Source organism: Bombina bombina, chromosome 1, assembly GCF_027579735.1.
Source record: "Bombina bombina isolate aBomBom1 chromosome 1, aBomBom1.pri, whole genome shotgun sequence".
Lineage (NCBI taxonomy): Eukaryota > Metazoa > Chordata > Amphibia > Anura > Bombinatoridae > Bombina > Bombina bombina.
Window position 1 is genome coordinate 1226054582 of NC_069499.1, and position 19911 is coordinate 1226074492.

Sequence of the window (19911 nt, forward strand, 5' to 3'; positions counted from 1 at the left end):
CTCGATCGCGAACAGCTCATTGGCCTTTACGATCTTCTTAAACCTCATTTGGAGCCACGTATACAAATAAGGACTGCTGTTCCCCCCATGAGTAAGATGCTAAGCTGTCTATACGTCCTGGCCTCCGGGAGTTTTCAATCCGGAGAACTGTACATGCATGGCCTGGCTCAAGGTACATTCTCTGGGGTGTTTGATAACTTTCTGGACGCCATGGTACGTATCAGTAAGCAATACATAGGATTCCCACAGAATGATGGTGATTGGAGGCGCCTGAAGCGGGAATTCTTTGATATTGCTCAATTGCCCAATGTCTTGGGAGCCATAGATTGTACCCACATTGCGCTGCGTGCTCCAATTGATGACTTGCCCTTCAGAAATCGCAAACATTTTCATAGCCTCAACGTGCAGTATGTTTGTGACGCACGGATGAGGATTATGCATGTGTATGCGAATTTTGGAGGGGCTTGTCATGATGCCCGCATCCTCTCTCTGTCGTCCCTGTGGAGCCAGTTTGAGGAAAGACAAATGCCCCCTGGTTATCTCGTTGGTGAGTATTTGTGCTCAACATGGTTAATAATGTTGACAATTGGCCCTGTATTTTTTAACTGTTAGCGTCATGTTCAGCTATAGGATTAAATTTAACCATTTGTTATTTACCGACGCTAATGTCTATTTTTATTTAAATGCAGATATGTAGCATGTCTTACCTTAAGTGTTCAGATAGAGAATGCAATGTAACCATGTATTTAGCATTTTACACAAGGTTTGTTTTCAGAACAATACGCATATGTAGCATGTCTTAGCTGAAATGGGAAGCTATTATCTCATGCAATTTAACCCTGTCATTGTCTCTTTCTGCTAATGTCTATTTTTATTTAAATGCAGATATGTAGCATGTCTTACCTTAAGTGTTCAGATAGAGAATGCAATGTAACCATGTATTTAGCATTTTACACAAGGTTTGTTTTCAGAACAATACGCATATGTAGCATGTCTTAGCTGAAATGGGAAGTTATTATCTCATGCAATTTAACCCTGTCATTGTCTCTTTCTGCTAATGTCTATTTTTATTTAAATGCAGATATGTAGCATGTCTTACCTTAAGTGTTCAGATAGAGAATGCAATGTAACCATGTATTTAGCATTTTACACAAGGTTTGTTTTCAGAACAATACGCATATGTAGCATGTCTTAGCTGAAATGGGAAGCTATTATCTCATGCAATTTAACCCTGTCATTGTCTCTTTCTGCTAATGTCTATTTTTATTTAAATGCAGATATGTAGCATGTCTTACCTTAAGTGTTCAGATAGAGAATGCAATGTAACCATGTATTTAGCATTTTACACAAGGTTTGTTTTCAGAACAATACGCATATGTAGCATGTCTTAGCTGAAATGGGAAGCTATTATCTCATGCAATTTAACCCTGTCATTGTCTCTTTCTGCTAATGTCTATTTTTATTTAAATGCAGATATGTAGCATGTCTTACCTTAAGTGTTCAGATAGAGAATGCAATGTAACCATGTATTTAGCATTTTACACAAGGTTTGTTTTCAGAACAATACGCATATGTAGCATGTCTTAGCTGAAATGGGAAGATACAGAATAATATATAAATTTTTTTATTGGTATGTTTCTGACAAGTTTTAATATGGATTATGGTTTTTAAATAAAAAAAAATTATACAACAATATACTAGTTTAAGTATTCTGTTTGAATTTTGTTCTGTTCAAAATTTATTGGTGATTCTGGGTTTCTGAGCCGGCCTTGGCTCATTACCCCCTTGCGTAGCCCGACTGATGTGTCTGAGGAGCGCTACAATAGGGCTCATAAGGAACCAGGGCGGTGGTTGAAAGGATGTTCGGGCTCCTGAAGATGAGATTCAGGTGCCTGGACCGTTCTGGAGGAGCACTCCAGTACAACCCAAAGAAGGTGGCGAAGATCGTTGTAGCCTGTAGCGTCCTGCATAATATTGCACAGCGGGCTGGGATGCTGCAGGCCGTCCCGGTGGACAGAGACCTCCTCAGAGATGAGGAGGATGATCCTGTTCTAGAGGGGGAATTCCAGGACGAGGGACTTGATGTCAGAGCAGACGTCATCAACCGCCACTTTAGACGGTAAAGAATAGAAGTTAGACTGTGTAGTATTTTCAATAGATGTGAACTCTAGGGAAATGACAAGTAGAGAATTGTGCAAACATGTTAGTATTGATCAAATGTTAGAATAATTTTTAATTTTCATAATATAGGTGATGCTCTGGGCATTGGGTCCTATAGCGAGTCTTTGCCACCTGGTTTTTAAAGAGGACATCAGATGGTAAGTAGAAATGTTTGGACTGTTGCTGGCATGATTTGTACACAAAAACATCATATGGCATACATTTTAAGAAATAGATTTTTGTTTACACATTACTTAAAATGTACATAATCAGAAAGGGATACTCTAGAATGACTATGGTTCAATGTCACACAGAGGTTTTTTATGCTCAATATGACTCATCTTCACACTTGCTAGAAAATAACACAGGTTCATACACAGGCTTAGTAAGCTAGTGACAGATATTTATTATGAAATGGGGGGTGGGAGAGGGGTACAGAACTGATTCACACACTTGTATGATTTTTTTTTATTAAATTTATTACATTAGGGAGATGACTTAATCTAAAGACTGAAAGGGAACAATTTGAAGCCTGACAGTCAAGATTGCCCAGACTGACAGTGGGGAAAAAGCCAAGATTGAAATTGAAGTATACCAATGGGATCATGTCTGGCATTATCTTTCAATTCTGCTGACCTTGAAAACCATACAAAGACATGTTCACATGGTAAGTGCAAAATATTTGATAGAATAAGGCTGTGGAGACATCCTATTGGAGACACTTAGATGATTTTCTATTTTGTAGATGGTATTTCCCAGTCCTCTATTTAATGAACTGATGAATAAGACACCTATTGAAGATCAACTGTTTACCCCTGAATTGACTTTCAAAGACCATGCATTATCCAGGTTGGTGCATGCTAGTTAAGAATCACATGAAGAATGTTGATTATTGTTAGCTTACATACATTAGTCATACTTATTTCATCATTAGATATTTAGGGATCACAATCAGAAAAAGGAATACATATTATAGTTGATATAGAGGTATTTGAATGGACATGAAATATTAGATTTATGTTCAGCATACATATATTGTTGAAATGTGATATACATTATTATGTATAATTTGAATTTTGGATATTTAAATAGAATTTTTAATCAACAATATAATGGTGTATGTATTTCATTAATTTTAAATCAATTTAATGATTATCTTTAAAAAATGTTGATCAAAGTTAGAGCATAGACACCATATGATTTTAAATGTATTTTATGAATATTTGACAACGTGTGTATTAACTTTGTTCCATTTTTATTATTTTTCTTTTCAGATTGGCATCTGATGACTTCCAGGAATATTTAATTTTTTTCCATTAATTATATTTTGACATGTTAATACTAAACATTTTATTATTAAATACATTATTTTGAACAGATTCTACTAAATATCAATATAATCTGTAAATAAATCAAACTTGGACTCCCATGACTGGTAGTTGGCTATTTGACAAGCACATGCATAAGATAAAATAATGCTTTAATATTAGAAAATAAAATGCTTCCGAGAATATAAATATATATTTTATAACATTAATTGGGGAGTCAGATTCTTCAATGCTTTTATATTGAAAATGTATATATTACAATTATTTAGGATATGTAGTAAAATATTTTTTTTTTTAACATATAATAAGGTGAAGTGGTTCAATTACATGAAAGTGACAGTGTTGTTGAATGTAAAAATAATTGTATAAGATCATGTATCTTCCTTAGGTATCTAAAAAAATTAATAGAAATTATTTAAATTATTACATTTATGAATGGTAGGTCATTTAACTTGATAATTTTTAAAAATTAGTTATTGGATGCCAGGTTAATCTATGTAATTTTCTAGTGGAGTCATTTAACTATACTTAGTAATATTATGTATTTATTACAATCTTACCTCTTGGGTTAGACATCAAATATCTATATAGAATGTAAATTCCCCTTTTGTTTATTTTGTCAATGTTAAATAAAAATACCAAATGTTTGGGTCCTTAAAGGGACAATCACAAAGTATATTTTGTATAGATTTTTAAAAATATCATACAAGAATTTAACATATTTAGAAAGTACTATAGAATTACATTCAGTCTTTAAATATACTTGTTTTATAAAAAAAAAATGCACATATCTTAGTCAATGATATAAGGCATCTATATGCAAACAACAATCAGCATCAAAATAGCCTATGTAGAGATGTATTTAATCCAAGAATATATATAATTACAATATAATGATTGAATAACAAAACATATTAAGTTGTTCAAATATAAGAATATTATACAAAATGCATACATAACATATAGCTTAATGTCCCTCTACGCTGAAGGCTAAAAAAGACATCATTTAATAAATATATTTCAGTCAGTGTGTAAAACAATCTAGAATTTAATCTTAATTTGCTTTACTCATATGTTAGACTCATTTAGCAAAAGGAAGGTGCCTAGGTTTATGATATTTTAAGCATTATTGTGAAATGTTTATTTAAAGGGACCTGAACTCAAAATATACTTAAAGGTAGACAGTTAAAAAATTAATGATTTATACATTCTGAATGAGTATTCTATTGGAATCAACTTTAAAACTTGTCTCATATTATGAATGCTCATTGTGATGTTGCTATCATTACTTTAAAAATAAGGCAGTAAATAGCTAATTTATTTGCTTCAGTACTCTGGACAGAACTTGATTGTTTGGAATAATTGATGCAACAATCGTCAAGGACAACCCATGTTTTTATAAAACAATTGTCCGTAATATAAAATATCATTATTGATTTGCAAAGAAACATAACAAGATAACTGTTAAAATTTGATAATCTGATTAAAGAATAAAGTTGATTAAAATTTCATGCTCAATCACCAATGCTAAATTTGTTTGGACAGTGTCCCTTTAAGAGATTTAAAGAGTGTATTTACTTATCTTGATATCTTCACATACTTTGCTTGAAAAGCATATCGAGATCGGCTCAGTAGATGAAGATTGGTGGATGCACAGAGATGCCTTATGTGATTGTCTCAACCATGTGCATTTAAATTTCTTATGTTGAGGATATCTAAATACTAATGGAAAATGATTCACATTTTAAAGTCTAAACAATCTTCTATCTCTACAGATCATTTGATACAATTGTTTGTAATGTCTCTTTAAAACTAAAGACGCCATTGCACAATAACATATATGAGCACTTCAGACAAATACAAGCTCGAGGTTTATTTGCGAATAACAAAGCTGTAGTTTAATATTTATAAACCGATTATCCAAGTTACTGACATTCTAACCTGAATTTTAACATTAATAAATATTGCGTGGGAAACGCATCTTGAAACACCAGATTAGCATCTTTAAACATTAGAGTCTAATGTCACGCAATAGCACACAATCAATGTGCATTATAAAGACATTTAATAGAGCAATGTCAATACTTCACAATAAATGTATTTAAAGAACAATAAAGACATACAATATGAAATGTGTATTTGTATTAAAGAAACAGACCGTTATTAAACCGAGAAATGTCGACAACATTAATAATGTGACAGTATTAGATTTTAAAGAGTATTTAATCATTAATATTTAACGGATCACGGATATTAAATCTGCGTCACACATATCCGCATGACAGGCCCATGAGTTACAAATAAGTATACATGAAAAAAGAAGTTACAGCACCACCATGAGGTATGTGTAAGGAAGTTACTAAGATATGAAACATTAAGGAACGGCCAATCAGAGTTCATCACACAAACACAACTTGAGTCAGGATGGTCTCACACACATTCTAACAATATTTCAAACTTTTATCCAATCAGATGTACAGATAAATTGTCCCATGGTGCATCTCATGTTTACTTCACCATATAAAAGTCCATTACACGTTGCCATCTTTGTCAGTTCTCTAATGCCTGCTGGTGTATTTGTTTTTATATATTAAATATATATTATATATACGCAACTCGGCAGGCATGTTAGTTCCCAGGTTCACCAAGGAGGAGAGCGCTGCACTGGTGCACGCCGTCAAGGACTTTTATCCCCAGCTGTTTGGGAACAAGAGGAGGTTGACAGATGCGCACGTTAAGAAGGCCCTCTGGGAGTCTATCACCAATGCGGTTAGATTGGTGTGTGACGTCCAGAGGACCCAGGATCAGATCATGAGGAGATTCGGAGATATGAGGTTGCGTTTATCGAAAAAAGTAAACCTCATAAGGGACTGGGTACAAGCCCGTAAAAGAGGTGGCAAAAGAGAGGCCCCGCGGAAACTGTACCTACTCCCTTATGAGGTGACTTTATGCGAGCTCCTCAATCTCCGGGTCCCCAAAAGATTTAGATCCTCGCCATCCTCGGCCTCCTCTTCTTCCCTCCCAGCTGCGGGATCTGAAAGTCCTGACGCGGGGGACAGGGCAGATGCTTCTCCGTCCGGTGGCCTGGGAGGAGATGATAGAGAATCTGAACCAGGTAATTATCCAACTTCATATAATATTCTTATTTTTTTTATTATCCAAAAATGTGTATATAGTCAGATACTAAACCTATACAGATCTCACAACATACACTACATATGATGTTTAGATATCTGATTTTAGATTATTGACACATGAAATAGGAATGATGTTTCTTGCGCTCTACAGAATATGCGTCACAGAGCGGAAATGTAATTTCTCATCCACGTTAACATGGGTTTGCGGAAAGTGGCATTGCTTTATACATATTGGTGAAATGACGGATGCGTAATTCCGCTTGGAATCATTGCGCAATGATCGCGAAAATGGCATTTCTCATCCACGTTAACATGGGTTTGCGGAAAGTGGCATTGCTTTATACATGTTGTTAAAAATTAAATGGGAATTCTTAGATTAGTGAAGAATACAGTATTCTTATTTTCAATATTATAGCTAATAAAAAACCAATAATACAAAACAATTATAACATATGGCCATCAATTGATGATTATGTAATAACAAGCAGATATTCTTAAAGATACAGTAAACAACACAACTGATTGAAAATAAGAGTCCAGGATATATTTTTAATTAATTTAATTGAGGAAACTATTAACTCATGGGACTACCAAAGGATTAATATTTTTCAATTGATTTGTTATTAATGTAAATTTTTTAAACATGGCATGATTAGTATTAATGATATGCAATCCTCATTTAATATATTACAGATATGGATGTGGCTGCTGGATCCTCAAGCCAGGGCTTGTCACAGTATGGTATGTCTCTTTTTAATTGACATTTGTCTTAGAAACATGGACTGAACATTACATACTAAATACACATTGTTCAATATTTAGATGTAATGTCTATTTAATAGATGAAAATTAAATAATTATTCGGATATCCTTAAATAACATATTACATTTTAATTGCATGCTCAATACCATTCATGACATCAACATATGGAGTAGATAATTCATTAACAACAACATTGTGGAATCAATTTAATTTTACATTAAAGGGATACTGAGCTACAATTATTAATATTGTCATTCAGATACAGTATGCAATATTAATAAACACAAAAATATAATACTATCATCATATGTGACATATTCTATTGCTAAATGTATTGTAAAATAAAGAAAGTACGTTTATGTGCATCTAAATTTTGGTTGACCAACCTGGGTTTTTATTGATGATTGGTGGATACCTTCAACAAACAATATTTATTGAATCCAATATTCCTTATCTGCCTTTAAGATTAATATCGAGCAACATTCTAATTATAATAGGAGTCAATGTTAAATCATTTTTTACAGTTTGAACATAGAAATCAATTATTTAAATTAATCATGTCAGTGTCCCTTTAAGACAAAATAGATTCATTCATCTTTACATTCTTTTTATTAAAAACTATTGATATATAAATCACATTCTCTGTTGGAGTTACTTTATAGATATCTGCATACTCTAACAGCACCATGATTACATATTTGTAATAATCAATTTTGTTTTGTATTGTGATAAATATGTGTTGTGTCCTAAACAAGATTACTGTACATTGCAAAAATGGCTCGATGTGAAACATGTGTTTGTTTAGATTTGTCAACAGATGCTACTCAATATGTGGTTTGTGTGTATTCTTGTAACTTCTTAAGGACATATGACGGAATTATTCCGTCATAAAACAATTGAGCAAAGTGAAAGGCGTGTCCTTAAAGGGTTAAGAACATTGATCATTGGGTATATTTAGATATGCAATAGCAGCATCTGAGATGACTTTGATGTCTTATGTAGTCTGACATTAAACATATGTTCAATACAGATATTTTTACAGAATCCCCTTGATTCAATCAAGCATTTTCTGGTGTAATGACTGCTCTATTCTTCACATTTTAAAGTTGACTAATGTTAAAATTCTAGACAGATGTGATTTAGTGATATCCCAAATGTGTTTAATAATATATATCTATATCATTCATAGAGAGAGTTGGTGTGGTGAGCCCACAGGAATCCAGCAGTGACATAGAGACGCCTTTGCGGTCTCCTGGTAAGTCCATTGACTCATTTATATGTAATTGAAGGTGTATTGCTAATCAATATTATGATCATGATTCTGATGAAGCATAACATTATAAAAATTCAAAATATTTATCTTCTGATTATATATTAATTTATTTTTCATATTGAACGATTAATAATTTCTACTTTATTAGTCTACACATTTGTTATTCATAAGATGTATAACATATGTTTGTTTCCATTAGATTTTTTGACAACAGTCATCAAGTGATACACACATGAGAAATCTTAAATGTTCTATGTACTATGCTTTTATGAATTTAACATTAATACAAACAATACATTAAAATTAATATTCATTGACAATAACAAATCTATTGTCATTTGTATGCTCCATCAAAATGATGTAAATCATAACTTTGTGTGTGTATATCTTTAATGCAACATTGATGTGCGTATTTGAGCAACAGTAACATATGTTATAATATCTGATCTTAACGTGTACACAACATGTTATGTTTTACAGAGATTGCTGTCACATGTGGGACGGAGGAGGAAGAGGCTGCCTTGGAGTCTGATGGTATGTGAAATATATCTATCATGTTTCCAACATGTTTTTTTTTTGGAAATCATTTTATTGAAGACATTAAAAGTCTACAGCTTTTGCCCTTTAAAAAGGAATATTATTTGTCTGTTCAAATACACTACTGCCCCCTTTCTATATCAGGCAGCATGAAATTCTGCTTGTATATTTATTTTGAAAAATTTCTAATTCATGCCATCATTATGTCACATGCATATTCCATGCCAAAAAACAATAATAAGGTTCAAATTGTACAGACAGTCATTGATATTCATCTGAGTGCCTATATACATACCATATCCTCATTTCAGAATTGTTTAAAAATTCAAACACACTTCGAAGTATATTGAAAACATAATCAATTTGAAATGCGTTGATTTGATGTCAGGATGTATGAGATGTTAATATATTTTCTTTACATTTTCAGATGGATCCACCACTTCTGGTCATCTGGTTTCCGCCCCTGCCCAGTCACAGACCCCTCCCCAGGCACACACCCCTGACCATGGCCACACCCCTGCACAGACCCAGAACCCTGCCCATGACCAAACTCATGACCATGCCCAGACCACTGCCAGCCCTTCACATATTTCATATCCTGTCCATCCCAAAAAACGCCCATACACCCCCCTTCGCCGCTCTCCCCGTATTCTGGCCCGTACAGCTGCCCAGACCCAAACTCCCCACTCCCCAGCTGTACGGCCTACCCCGGAGCGGCAGCTCAGCCCTCCCCAAGCCATTCACATCCCTCCCCAAGCCAATCCCATCCCTCCCCCCTGTCTCAACCTTCATTGTCCTGGGTGTCAGATTGTCCTTCCCAGGCACAGCTGTAAGTATCATTCTAAATACACTTTATAAGATACTTAAAGGTACAGTGAAGTTAAATTTGTTAAATTGTGATTCAAATCCAGCATGCAATGTTAATCAAATTTATAATTTCATACTCTTATTAATTATTCGTCATTCTCTTGATATATTTTTGTAAAAAAAGTAATTACTATAATTAGTTTAAACAATAAAATAAATCTGGCCATCATTTCTTTATTGTTGGATGAATGTATCCATCAACCAGCATGCACAAACAAAGTTGATAAACAAATATTTGCTTCCATAAAAAGCAACATTCTTGCTTTCAAAATATAGCTTGAGAATTAAAACATATAATGAATATGTGTAATTTATAAAGATTTGTCATGTCATGCTCTATCTGAATGAGTCCATTAAATATTTAGGTTCAGTGTCCCTTTAATTGGATATCACTACATATACCAATCACCACTACTTGGATCCAAAATTTTATGTACAAATGTGGATACATTATCTCTTGTCTAACCCAGTGGGAATGTAATTTCTTCTGGTTGCTATGTTTACACAGCTTGTCCTCAATGCAAAAATGTTTAAGGATAGGTGTGCCTACCACAGTCTAAATTTAATTTTTAAATTTCTGATGTAAGTACAATGTAAATCCTTTAACAAGATTTGATACACTCAAGCTGTATAAGTGGATCATCTAAAACCAATTAAAGGGGACAACATGTTTGAGTAACATGTCCCTTTAATGATTTCTGTCTGTCTGAATAACCTAATTCATGTGTAAAGAATAAATGTAAACTAATTAATGTAAATAATTATTTGTCTTTATGATGACAATGTATGTATTAAAATTTTTAGTCTGTTGTGTAATTATCCTTAATATTTAATTTTATTTTATTTTAGGCTGTGACTCAGCATGGCTCATGCTAGAAGGGATAGCAAGAGTAGAGCAGGCCGTGTTGAGGAACGCAGCTGTCCTGAGAGGGATGAACGACACCATGCAGGCCCAGCTCCGGGTTCAGGACTTGACTCTGCGTGAAATTATGCAATTACGTTCAAGGCCTGAATCTGGAGCTGGACATGCACAGGACAATGAAGAGGATGACCAGTAAGTGGAGGATCTGGATATGCTCCATGGTGGCAGATAAGAATCCTCCGTCCACATGTTGAATTTTTCTTGTTAGTGTTCCCATTTGGCCTTTTTTTCTGTTTATTGTTGTGCCTGTTGCACTCTTTTACCTTGTCATATGTCTCCAATGGGGCTATGCTGGCCCTTGGCAACTCTCTTCATGGACTGTGATGCACTCTTTTACCTTGTCATATGTCTCCAATGGGGCTATGCTGGCCCTTGGCAACTCTCTTCATGGACTGTGATGCACTGTGTTACCTTGCCATGTGTCTCCAATGGGGCTATGCTGGCTCTTGGCAACTCTCTTCATGGACTGTGATGCACTGTGTTACCTTGTCATGTGTCTCCAATGGGGCTATGCTGGCCCTTGGCAACTCTCTTCATGGACTGTGATGCACTGTGTTACCTTGCCATGTGTCTCCAATGGGGCTATGCTGGCCCTTGGCAACTCTCTTCATGGACTGTGATGCACTGTGTTACCTTGCCATGTGTCTCCAATGGGGCTATGCTGGCTCTTGGCAACTCTCTTCATGGACTGTGATGCACTGTGTTACCTTGTCATGTGTCTCCAATGGGGCTATGCTGGCCCTTGGCAACTCTCTTCATGGACTGTGATGCACTGTGTTACCTTGCCATGTGTCTCCAATGGGGCTATGCTGGCTCTTGCCAACTCTCTTCATGGACTGTGATGCACTGTGTTACCTTGTCATATGTCTCCAATGGGGCTATGCTGGCCCTTGGCAACTCTCTTCATGGACTGTGATGCACTGTGTTACCTTGCCATGTGTCTCCAATGGGGCTATGCTGGCCCTTGGCAACTCTCTTCATGGACTGTGATGCACTGTGTTACCTTGCCATGTGTCTCCAATGGGGCTATGCTGGCTCTTGGCAACTCTCTTCATGGACTGTGATGCACTGTGTTACCTTGTCATGTGTCTCCAATGGGGCTATGCTGGCCCTTGGCAACTCTCTTCATGGACTGTGATGCACTGTGTTACCTTGTCATATGTCTCCAATGGGGCTATGCTGGCCCTTGGCAACTCTCTTCATGGACTGTGATGCACTGTGTTACCTTGTCATGTGTCTCCAATGGGGCTATGCTGGCCCTTGGCAACTCTCTTCATGGACTGTGATGCACTGTGTTACCTTGCCATGTGTCTCCAATGGGGCTATGCTGGCTCTTGCCAACTCTCTTCATGGACTGTGATGCACTGTGTTACCTTGTCATATGTCTCCAATGGGGCTATGCTGGCCCTTGGCAACTCTCTTCATGGACTGTGATGCACTGTGTTACCTTGCCATGTGTCTCCAATGGGGCTATGCTGGCCCTTGGCAACTCTCTTCATGGACTGTGATGCACTGTGTTACCTTGCCATGTGTCTCCAATGGGGCTATGCTGGCTCTTGGCAACTCTCTTCATGGACTGTGATGCACTGTGTTACCTTGTCATGTGTCTCCAATGGGGCTATGCTGGCCCTTGGCAACTCTCTTCATGGACTGTGATGCACTGTGTTACCTTGTCATATGTCTCCAATGGGGCTATGCTGGCCCTTGGCAACTCTCTTCATGGACTGTGATGCACTGTGTTACCTTGCCATGTGTCTCCAATGGGGCTATGCTGGCCCTTGGCAACTCTCTTCATGGACTGTGATGCACTGTGTTACCTTGTCATATGGCTCATAGATTCCTTATTTTTACAAGATTATTTATAAACGTTGTGTATGTTTTCTTACATACTAATAAAATACATTTTATTTCACAAATAATTGTCCTCATTCTTCCTGTTATTTTTTGAAAGCTCTAGTTTATGTTGTTGATCCTTAAAGGGACCTACCAAATATATTTGTTATACTGAAATCATATATGTAAGACAATAGTAAATGACTTTAAGATTAACATCTCCAATGTAATCTTATTATTTGTCTTTATATTATTTTCTCTTAGCTCTATCATTGCCTGATTATGATTAGCAGAGTAATTTCTTTATATATGTATATATAGATTGGTATTTGTGTATATATGTATATTTAAATGTTCAGATCCATGTGTGTATTTAGAAAGTCTGCATGAATTGATGCACCTTTACCAAATGATCTGAGTATTGATAAAATGATATAATCCCTGTAAAGTCTTCATTTTATTGAAATAGTATTGACTATGTGTATGCTCTTTTTAAAAACAAAATAATGTCCCTTTAAGTGATGTTGATCACAATTGTTAATGAATGTATTTCCATTTGTAAAGCGTTTTTGTCCTTTTTACAAGAACAAAGACATATAATTTTATTAATAAACAATCTTATTGTAATGTTGACAGCACCTGTATTTCATTTTCAAATCTATATTATTGTAAAGGTGTAACCAAATAAATCTCTGTGTGTAATGCAAATAATTTAGATGATGAATATTAGTTAACTAATATGTTAACAAAATACATCTCCTCCCATATATGGCTATAGGTAGGCTGACAATAATTAAACCTGAATAAATGACACGTTTAATCAATACATGTATAACTATTGTTATTCAACAACAATCCAAACATATCTTAAAACATCAATGGCATATGTATTTCTCATGTGTATCTTTTAAATGTTAAAGATATACACCATAGCTATAGTTCAAGGTACAGTCAAGTCCGAAAAGATGATTCAGGATTTGTTGTCATTCCTAGATAGCAATCTACACACATACTAGTTCCTAAAATATAAATACGTTTCTTAGTGATATGCCAAGCTGTCACTGAGTCCTTGCATTGTCAGCGGTTTTTCAGCGATCTCGGATGCGCCATGTTGCTTAAGACGTCACCTGCCAGGCTGTCCAATGATTCCTTGTATTGACTGACGTTCTTACGTGATCAGGAATATGCCTTTTATTGGATTGCGTTTTGACGCGATCAAGGATGCGCCTTTTATTTTGGGCGTTCTTACGTGATCAATAATGTGCCTTTCATTGGATGGCGTTCTTACGTGATCAAGGAAGCGCGATGTTAAGACGGCACATGTAAAGGTAAAAAAACGTATGATTGGATTACGTAGTCCCGCAATATTTGTGCACGTTAAAAACGTTTGTGACTGCATCCAATTTTAAAAAGCTTGCGAATATGTATTATTTGCATCATGTTACATTGTTGACCCGTAGCTGATAAAGACCACCACATTCTCTTTTGCTGTATGTCTGGTTGAATCAACGAACTAAAGAAAAATGTTTTCATGCATAGGATATTTCTAGGCAAGTGCAAATCTCTACAGTCCATGTTTAATATGTTTGTCAACAATATGTTCCTTTTTCTTAAAAAATTAATGTTGTGTTTAATGTTGAATATATCTAATTAATAAATAAGCGCTATTGTGTTTGAATAAAGTAATCAATATGCATTTATCTTTATCATATGCTAAATATATGATGCTGACTTCTTCTAAATGTAATTTCGTTGTATATTTTATTAAAGGTTCATTAGACACTCACATTATAAATCAAAAGCTTGGATTTTGTCTCTAGTTAGATAGTCCATTGTTTAACCAATACGTTTATTTTTTCTTCTGTTCTAAGAAAATGTAAGTAATTTTCTTACTCCTCGCAAAGCCTCTGAGTTTCATGTGAGTACATTCTCCAGCTTTCTCCAGTTTGTGTAAAGGGTCTTTTCATATGTTAATGATGGTGTATTGTGTTGTTTTACGGTTGTAATGGGGGTTTCGTCTATATTTTCAATATAGCTAACCCTATTTTATTTTCAAGTGTTTGAAGCTTTTTAAGATTGATATCAGTATATGTTAATCTTGTTGTTTGTAGTAGTGTCTATTACATACAGTTATGTTAAAAATATAGGATACTGTCCCTTGAATGCAAATGTTGTTTTTTGTATCATGTATGAGATCCACATAGTTTAATCTTCAAATATATTATTGTTAGCATATTTTCACCCCCCCCCCTCCTAAAAGGACTTTAAACCATATTCATTGTTAAATAAAAATGTCTTTACAATAAAATATTAACACAATAATGTCTCTTAAAGAAAATAGACTTTATTTAACACGTCAATATAAATGTGATTTCATTTTTTTTTTATTTGACAAAGTACATGTAGATATACCAACAAGTTTAAAATATGTGTTAGCATATGTAATGTTGTTAAAGGGACAGTTTAGAAAATATATAATGTTTGTCATTATTCTAAAAGTCAATTCTGTAATATCAAGGATATCAAATGTTTCTCAACAATTGAACATTTGTCTGGGTTTATTTAAATTTGCTATCTAAACTTATGAGGTTGGTGTGCTCATTTCTTCCATCTTGAAGAGTGCTTGTAATCATTATACAATTTGAGCACTAGAGGGCATTTTGATAGCATTTGTATATGTAAAACCTTGGGCTCATACAGCATATTATTGACCATGTATTGATCATTGATATCTAAAATGTTGTTATGTCAGAACAACAAATAAGTGGTCATTTTTCATAGTCATAGATACAAGGGTAAGCACATAAGTCACACATGTATTTCTCCATGTTTTGTTGTTTCAAACTTTATAATGCGTAATACAGTGTTTTCTTTGTAATCAATAATTTTCTGACTGTCCCTTTAAGCTGTGTTATTGGCATTCAAACAGTAATATGCCATCATGGAAAATTGTTATGGTAATTGAGTTAGCGATTGGGGAAACAGTTTGGACATCACATCACAGAAACCAATCAATATCATGAACAAGGATAGGTATGTGATGATGTGGTTTTCACACACTTATAACCCACACTCTGCAAACAATCTGCCTCCATGGACCCGGCCCCATAGAAGTCGATTATATACAGAGTGTGGTCCACAAGTGTATGAAAACCACATCATCACATACCTATCCATTACACATTAAATTAAAAAAAGCAGTGAAGATGAAAAAAATACTTACTTCCTCTTCCTTCCCCTCTTCCCACGGGGCTGAGGCTCTGGGAGAGGCAACTGCCGACTCCGAAGAGTCCTCCTTGGAGCTGTTGTGGGAGGAGTGGAAGGAAGAGTACTGGGACGACCAAGGTGAGGAGTAGATGGCTGGGGAGGAGAAGATGGATGAGGAGGAGAAGATGGCTGAGGAGGATGAGTAGATGGCTGAGGAGGAAGAGGAGTAGATGGCTGAGGAGGAGGAGTAGATGGCTGAGGAGGATGAGATGGGCCGGCAGGAGGAGATGGCCCAGCAGCAAGAGGCCCAGCAACAAGAGGCACAGCAACAGGAGGTAGACCAGCATGCGCCTCCCGGAAAAAAGTGAACATTTGTTGATGAAGATTAAATATTCTTGTTTGGCCTTCTTCTATTCTATTCAGTATGTTGATGATTTCATTTTGGCCTTGAATAATCTGATTTTGGCCATCAAGTATTCTGTGTCGTCCTTCTATATTTTCTATCCGGGAGGTACGCATCTGGTCTATGTACTCCAGTAGAACCCGCACCTCCGCTATTTCCTCTTGTTGTGCATGTTGAACCCGTGCACGGCGGGGTGCCCGTGCACGGCGGAGTGCGGGTCTTTGAGGGACCTCGGGTTCCGCGGGTTCCGCGGGTTCCTCCTGTGCTTCCGGGGCCTCTTGATCATCTCCCGTGCGCTGTTCGTCACGGGGGGCCTCTTCCCTCCGAAGTGGAAATTCCTCACCACCACTCTCATCCCGGGGAGATGCAGGAGGCTGTGCTGCCTCGTCCCCAGACTCTGTATATAAAAAAAAAAAGAAACAAAAAATGTATATATTAGCATATTTGCAAATAAAGGTTTAAATGACTTAGCTTACGATACAATTACAAATGCAGAATCATTAATCCACTTTGAAATCTAACAAACAATCAATACTATTTCCGCTTTTTCTAAACCGTGTTTGTGATATCTCTGGTCAATGTGAATGTTTTTGCTTTTTTTTTCAGTCTGTTTAAATGCACACCTAACCTATAGCCTAGATGTAACCGCAAAGTAATAGAATGCGTGTAAACAACGTTATAGCATTAATCTGATCCTTAACACATGAAACCCAATGTTTTATCTTTCATGATTTAGAAGCATACATTTTGTATCAACTTTCGAATGTACTTTTCTTATCTAATTCGCTTCATTCTCTGGATATTCTTTGCTGAAAAGCATATCTAAATATGCTTATAAGATGCTGATTGTTAGCTGAATATAGCTGCCTCCTGTGATTGTTTCACCGTGTGCATGGCTATTTCTTCATTAAAATATATCTCAAGAATGAATCAAATGAGGTAATATAAGTACATTTGAATGTTTTGTCAAATTGTATTCGCTACCTCAATCATGAAAGTAAATGTTTGCGTATAGTGTCCCTTGAAATACATTTGTATGTGAAATTATTGTTCAATAAGCTTACCGTCAGATGAGAGTGGCAGGTTCCCGGTATCGATTCCTCCGATACCGACTACTTCCACCTCGGAGATGCTGGGACGCAACATTTCCTCCCATCGGCAGTAGTCCATTTCAATGGCAGGGCCGCCACCGGTCCCTGCGGCATGTCGGGCCTCCAGGCTTAACTTTTTTTTCAGTTCAAGTTTACAGTCCCGGTACCGATGTTTGATAGAATCCATATCGCGGTTCCGGCCACCCACTGCATTGACTGCATTCCTAATCTCGTTCCAGAGCCTCCTCCTGTCAGTCGGGGTGGTCTTTTGGTGCTGCAGCATCCTATGCCTGGCCATATAGGCCTCTACGAGGGCCTCCTTCTCCTCCATCGAAAACCTCGCCTCCCTGGTCGCCTTGGCCTTCCCCTGTGATGATGCCCTCTGTTTCCCGGACTGTGAAGCCCTACTCTGACCGCCACTGGGCCCAGCCACTTGGTCATCTTGAACCAAGTGGCTGGGTCCACCCACCGCTTCCACCCCCGCTTCCTGCCCCCCTTCCTGCCCTGTTCCTCTCCCCCTCCCTCTACTCCCCCCTCTACCTGTCCCCTGCCTGGCCTCCATCTCTTCCCTAAACTAAACCCCAAATAATCAAACAAAAAGTGAGTGTGATGAAATTAAAGGGGGTCAAAATAAAGAACTAAAAAGACAAAAAAGGTGCTTAAAGTGTGAGAGGGATGTAAAAAACAAAGAGGGTAAGGAGTCTTTAAATAAACGAAAAGAATAAGACTAAAAGGAGGATATGTAAACTAAATGTAACTAGGGGATGGGTATGGGATGGGTATGGGGTATGGGATAAGAGTAAATGGGATGAAAGGGAATGGGACTACAAGGAATGGGGTATGGAGTGTAGTATGAGGGGGTAGGGGGTATGGAGTGTATGTAGTGTTATTGATAAGTGTATGTATGTATTGAATGTGTTTGCGTGTAAATGTGTTAAGTGTACAGAAAAATCACTCGCTCGCTAACTCACACTACTTCTAATTCTCACTAACAAACACTCCCACTAACGCTCACTAACTACCACTAACTGACGCTCCCACTAACAACTCTCACTAATAACTCCCACTAACTCACTCACGCTCCCACTAACAGACTCTCTCCCACTCCCACTAACTACCACTAACTCACTCACTCTCTCACGCTAACACTACCAACTGACTCTCTCACGCTAACACTAACTCTCAAAAATTCGCAAACTCTCTATTCTTAAACCTCCAATCTCCAAAGACCCAACAGCAACACAGTCAAAGAAGCCATGCTTGTGTGGTGCTTATATACCCTGTGTAAATATTTAATGATGTACCTATTTGCGTTGTAAATAGTGTTCAGGTGTGCTTTATTAGCAATTAATATTATTGCAATGTGTATTAGGTGTGTGAATTTGCGCATGCTCATTTTGAGTTGGTATTTGTGGAATGTGTAGAATGCGATGATGTCATAGTGGTCGTTTTCTCTAACATTGTCCAATAGTATTCTTTTTAAATGTGATTTTGCGATGGTGTGTTCTTTGTGAAGTGTTGTATATGTATGTTTGTCCTAATATATAGTGATATTGAATACGATCTTTTTTCTAGTGTATGTATATCATTTTTAATCCTTGTTGTTATTTAGCGATTTTCCGCATCTTAAAGTATATGCGTTTTCCCCGTATAAAATTTTATTAAAACATCCCCCGCTTGTGAATGTGTAATGCTTGTGTGATTTGTTGATTGATTGTTGTTGTGACATTTGCGGCGTGTTATTGTTGTGCATGATGTGGTATGCGTCATATGACTGAGCTGTGCGTATTCTCGCGAGATCGAGTGTTAGGTGAAAAAAGCTATTTTTTTGCTTTCCCATTGATCTCTATGGGAGACTGTCTTACGCGGGCAGTATTACGCGTGTGACATACACGCGTTAGGAGCATCGTTAGATGGTCTTATTTTAACTCTAAATACCGGAGTCAAACAATGCCGTGCGTTAGACATAAACACGCGTGGCGTTAACAGCCCTTTTACCGCCGAACTCTAAATCTAGGCCTTAGACTGTTATACAGGCTGTACACTCACTACTTTACATTGTAGTAAAGTATTATTTCTTCAGTGTTGTCACATGAAAAGATATAATAAAATATTTACAAAAATGTGAAGGGTGTACTTACTTTTGTGAGATACTGTATATATATTCTGTAGATATATAGGTAAAGATAAATATATTTGTTAGTTTTGGTAGAGCAATGGCATCACTAACGGACAAACTCCCTAATATTATTGAAGTTGTTAGGTTTATTACCTAATATATCTTATATGATATTATAGGGAGGGGTGCTTCAGAGTGGATGTTAAGTACATTACACGACTAGATCAATCCATATTCACTATACAAATCTATGCTTTATATTTTACCCTAT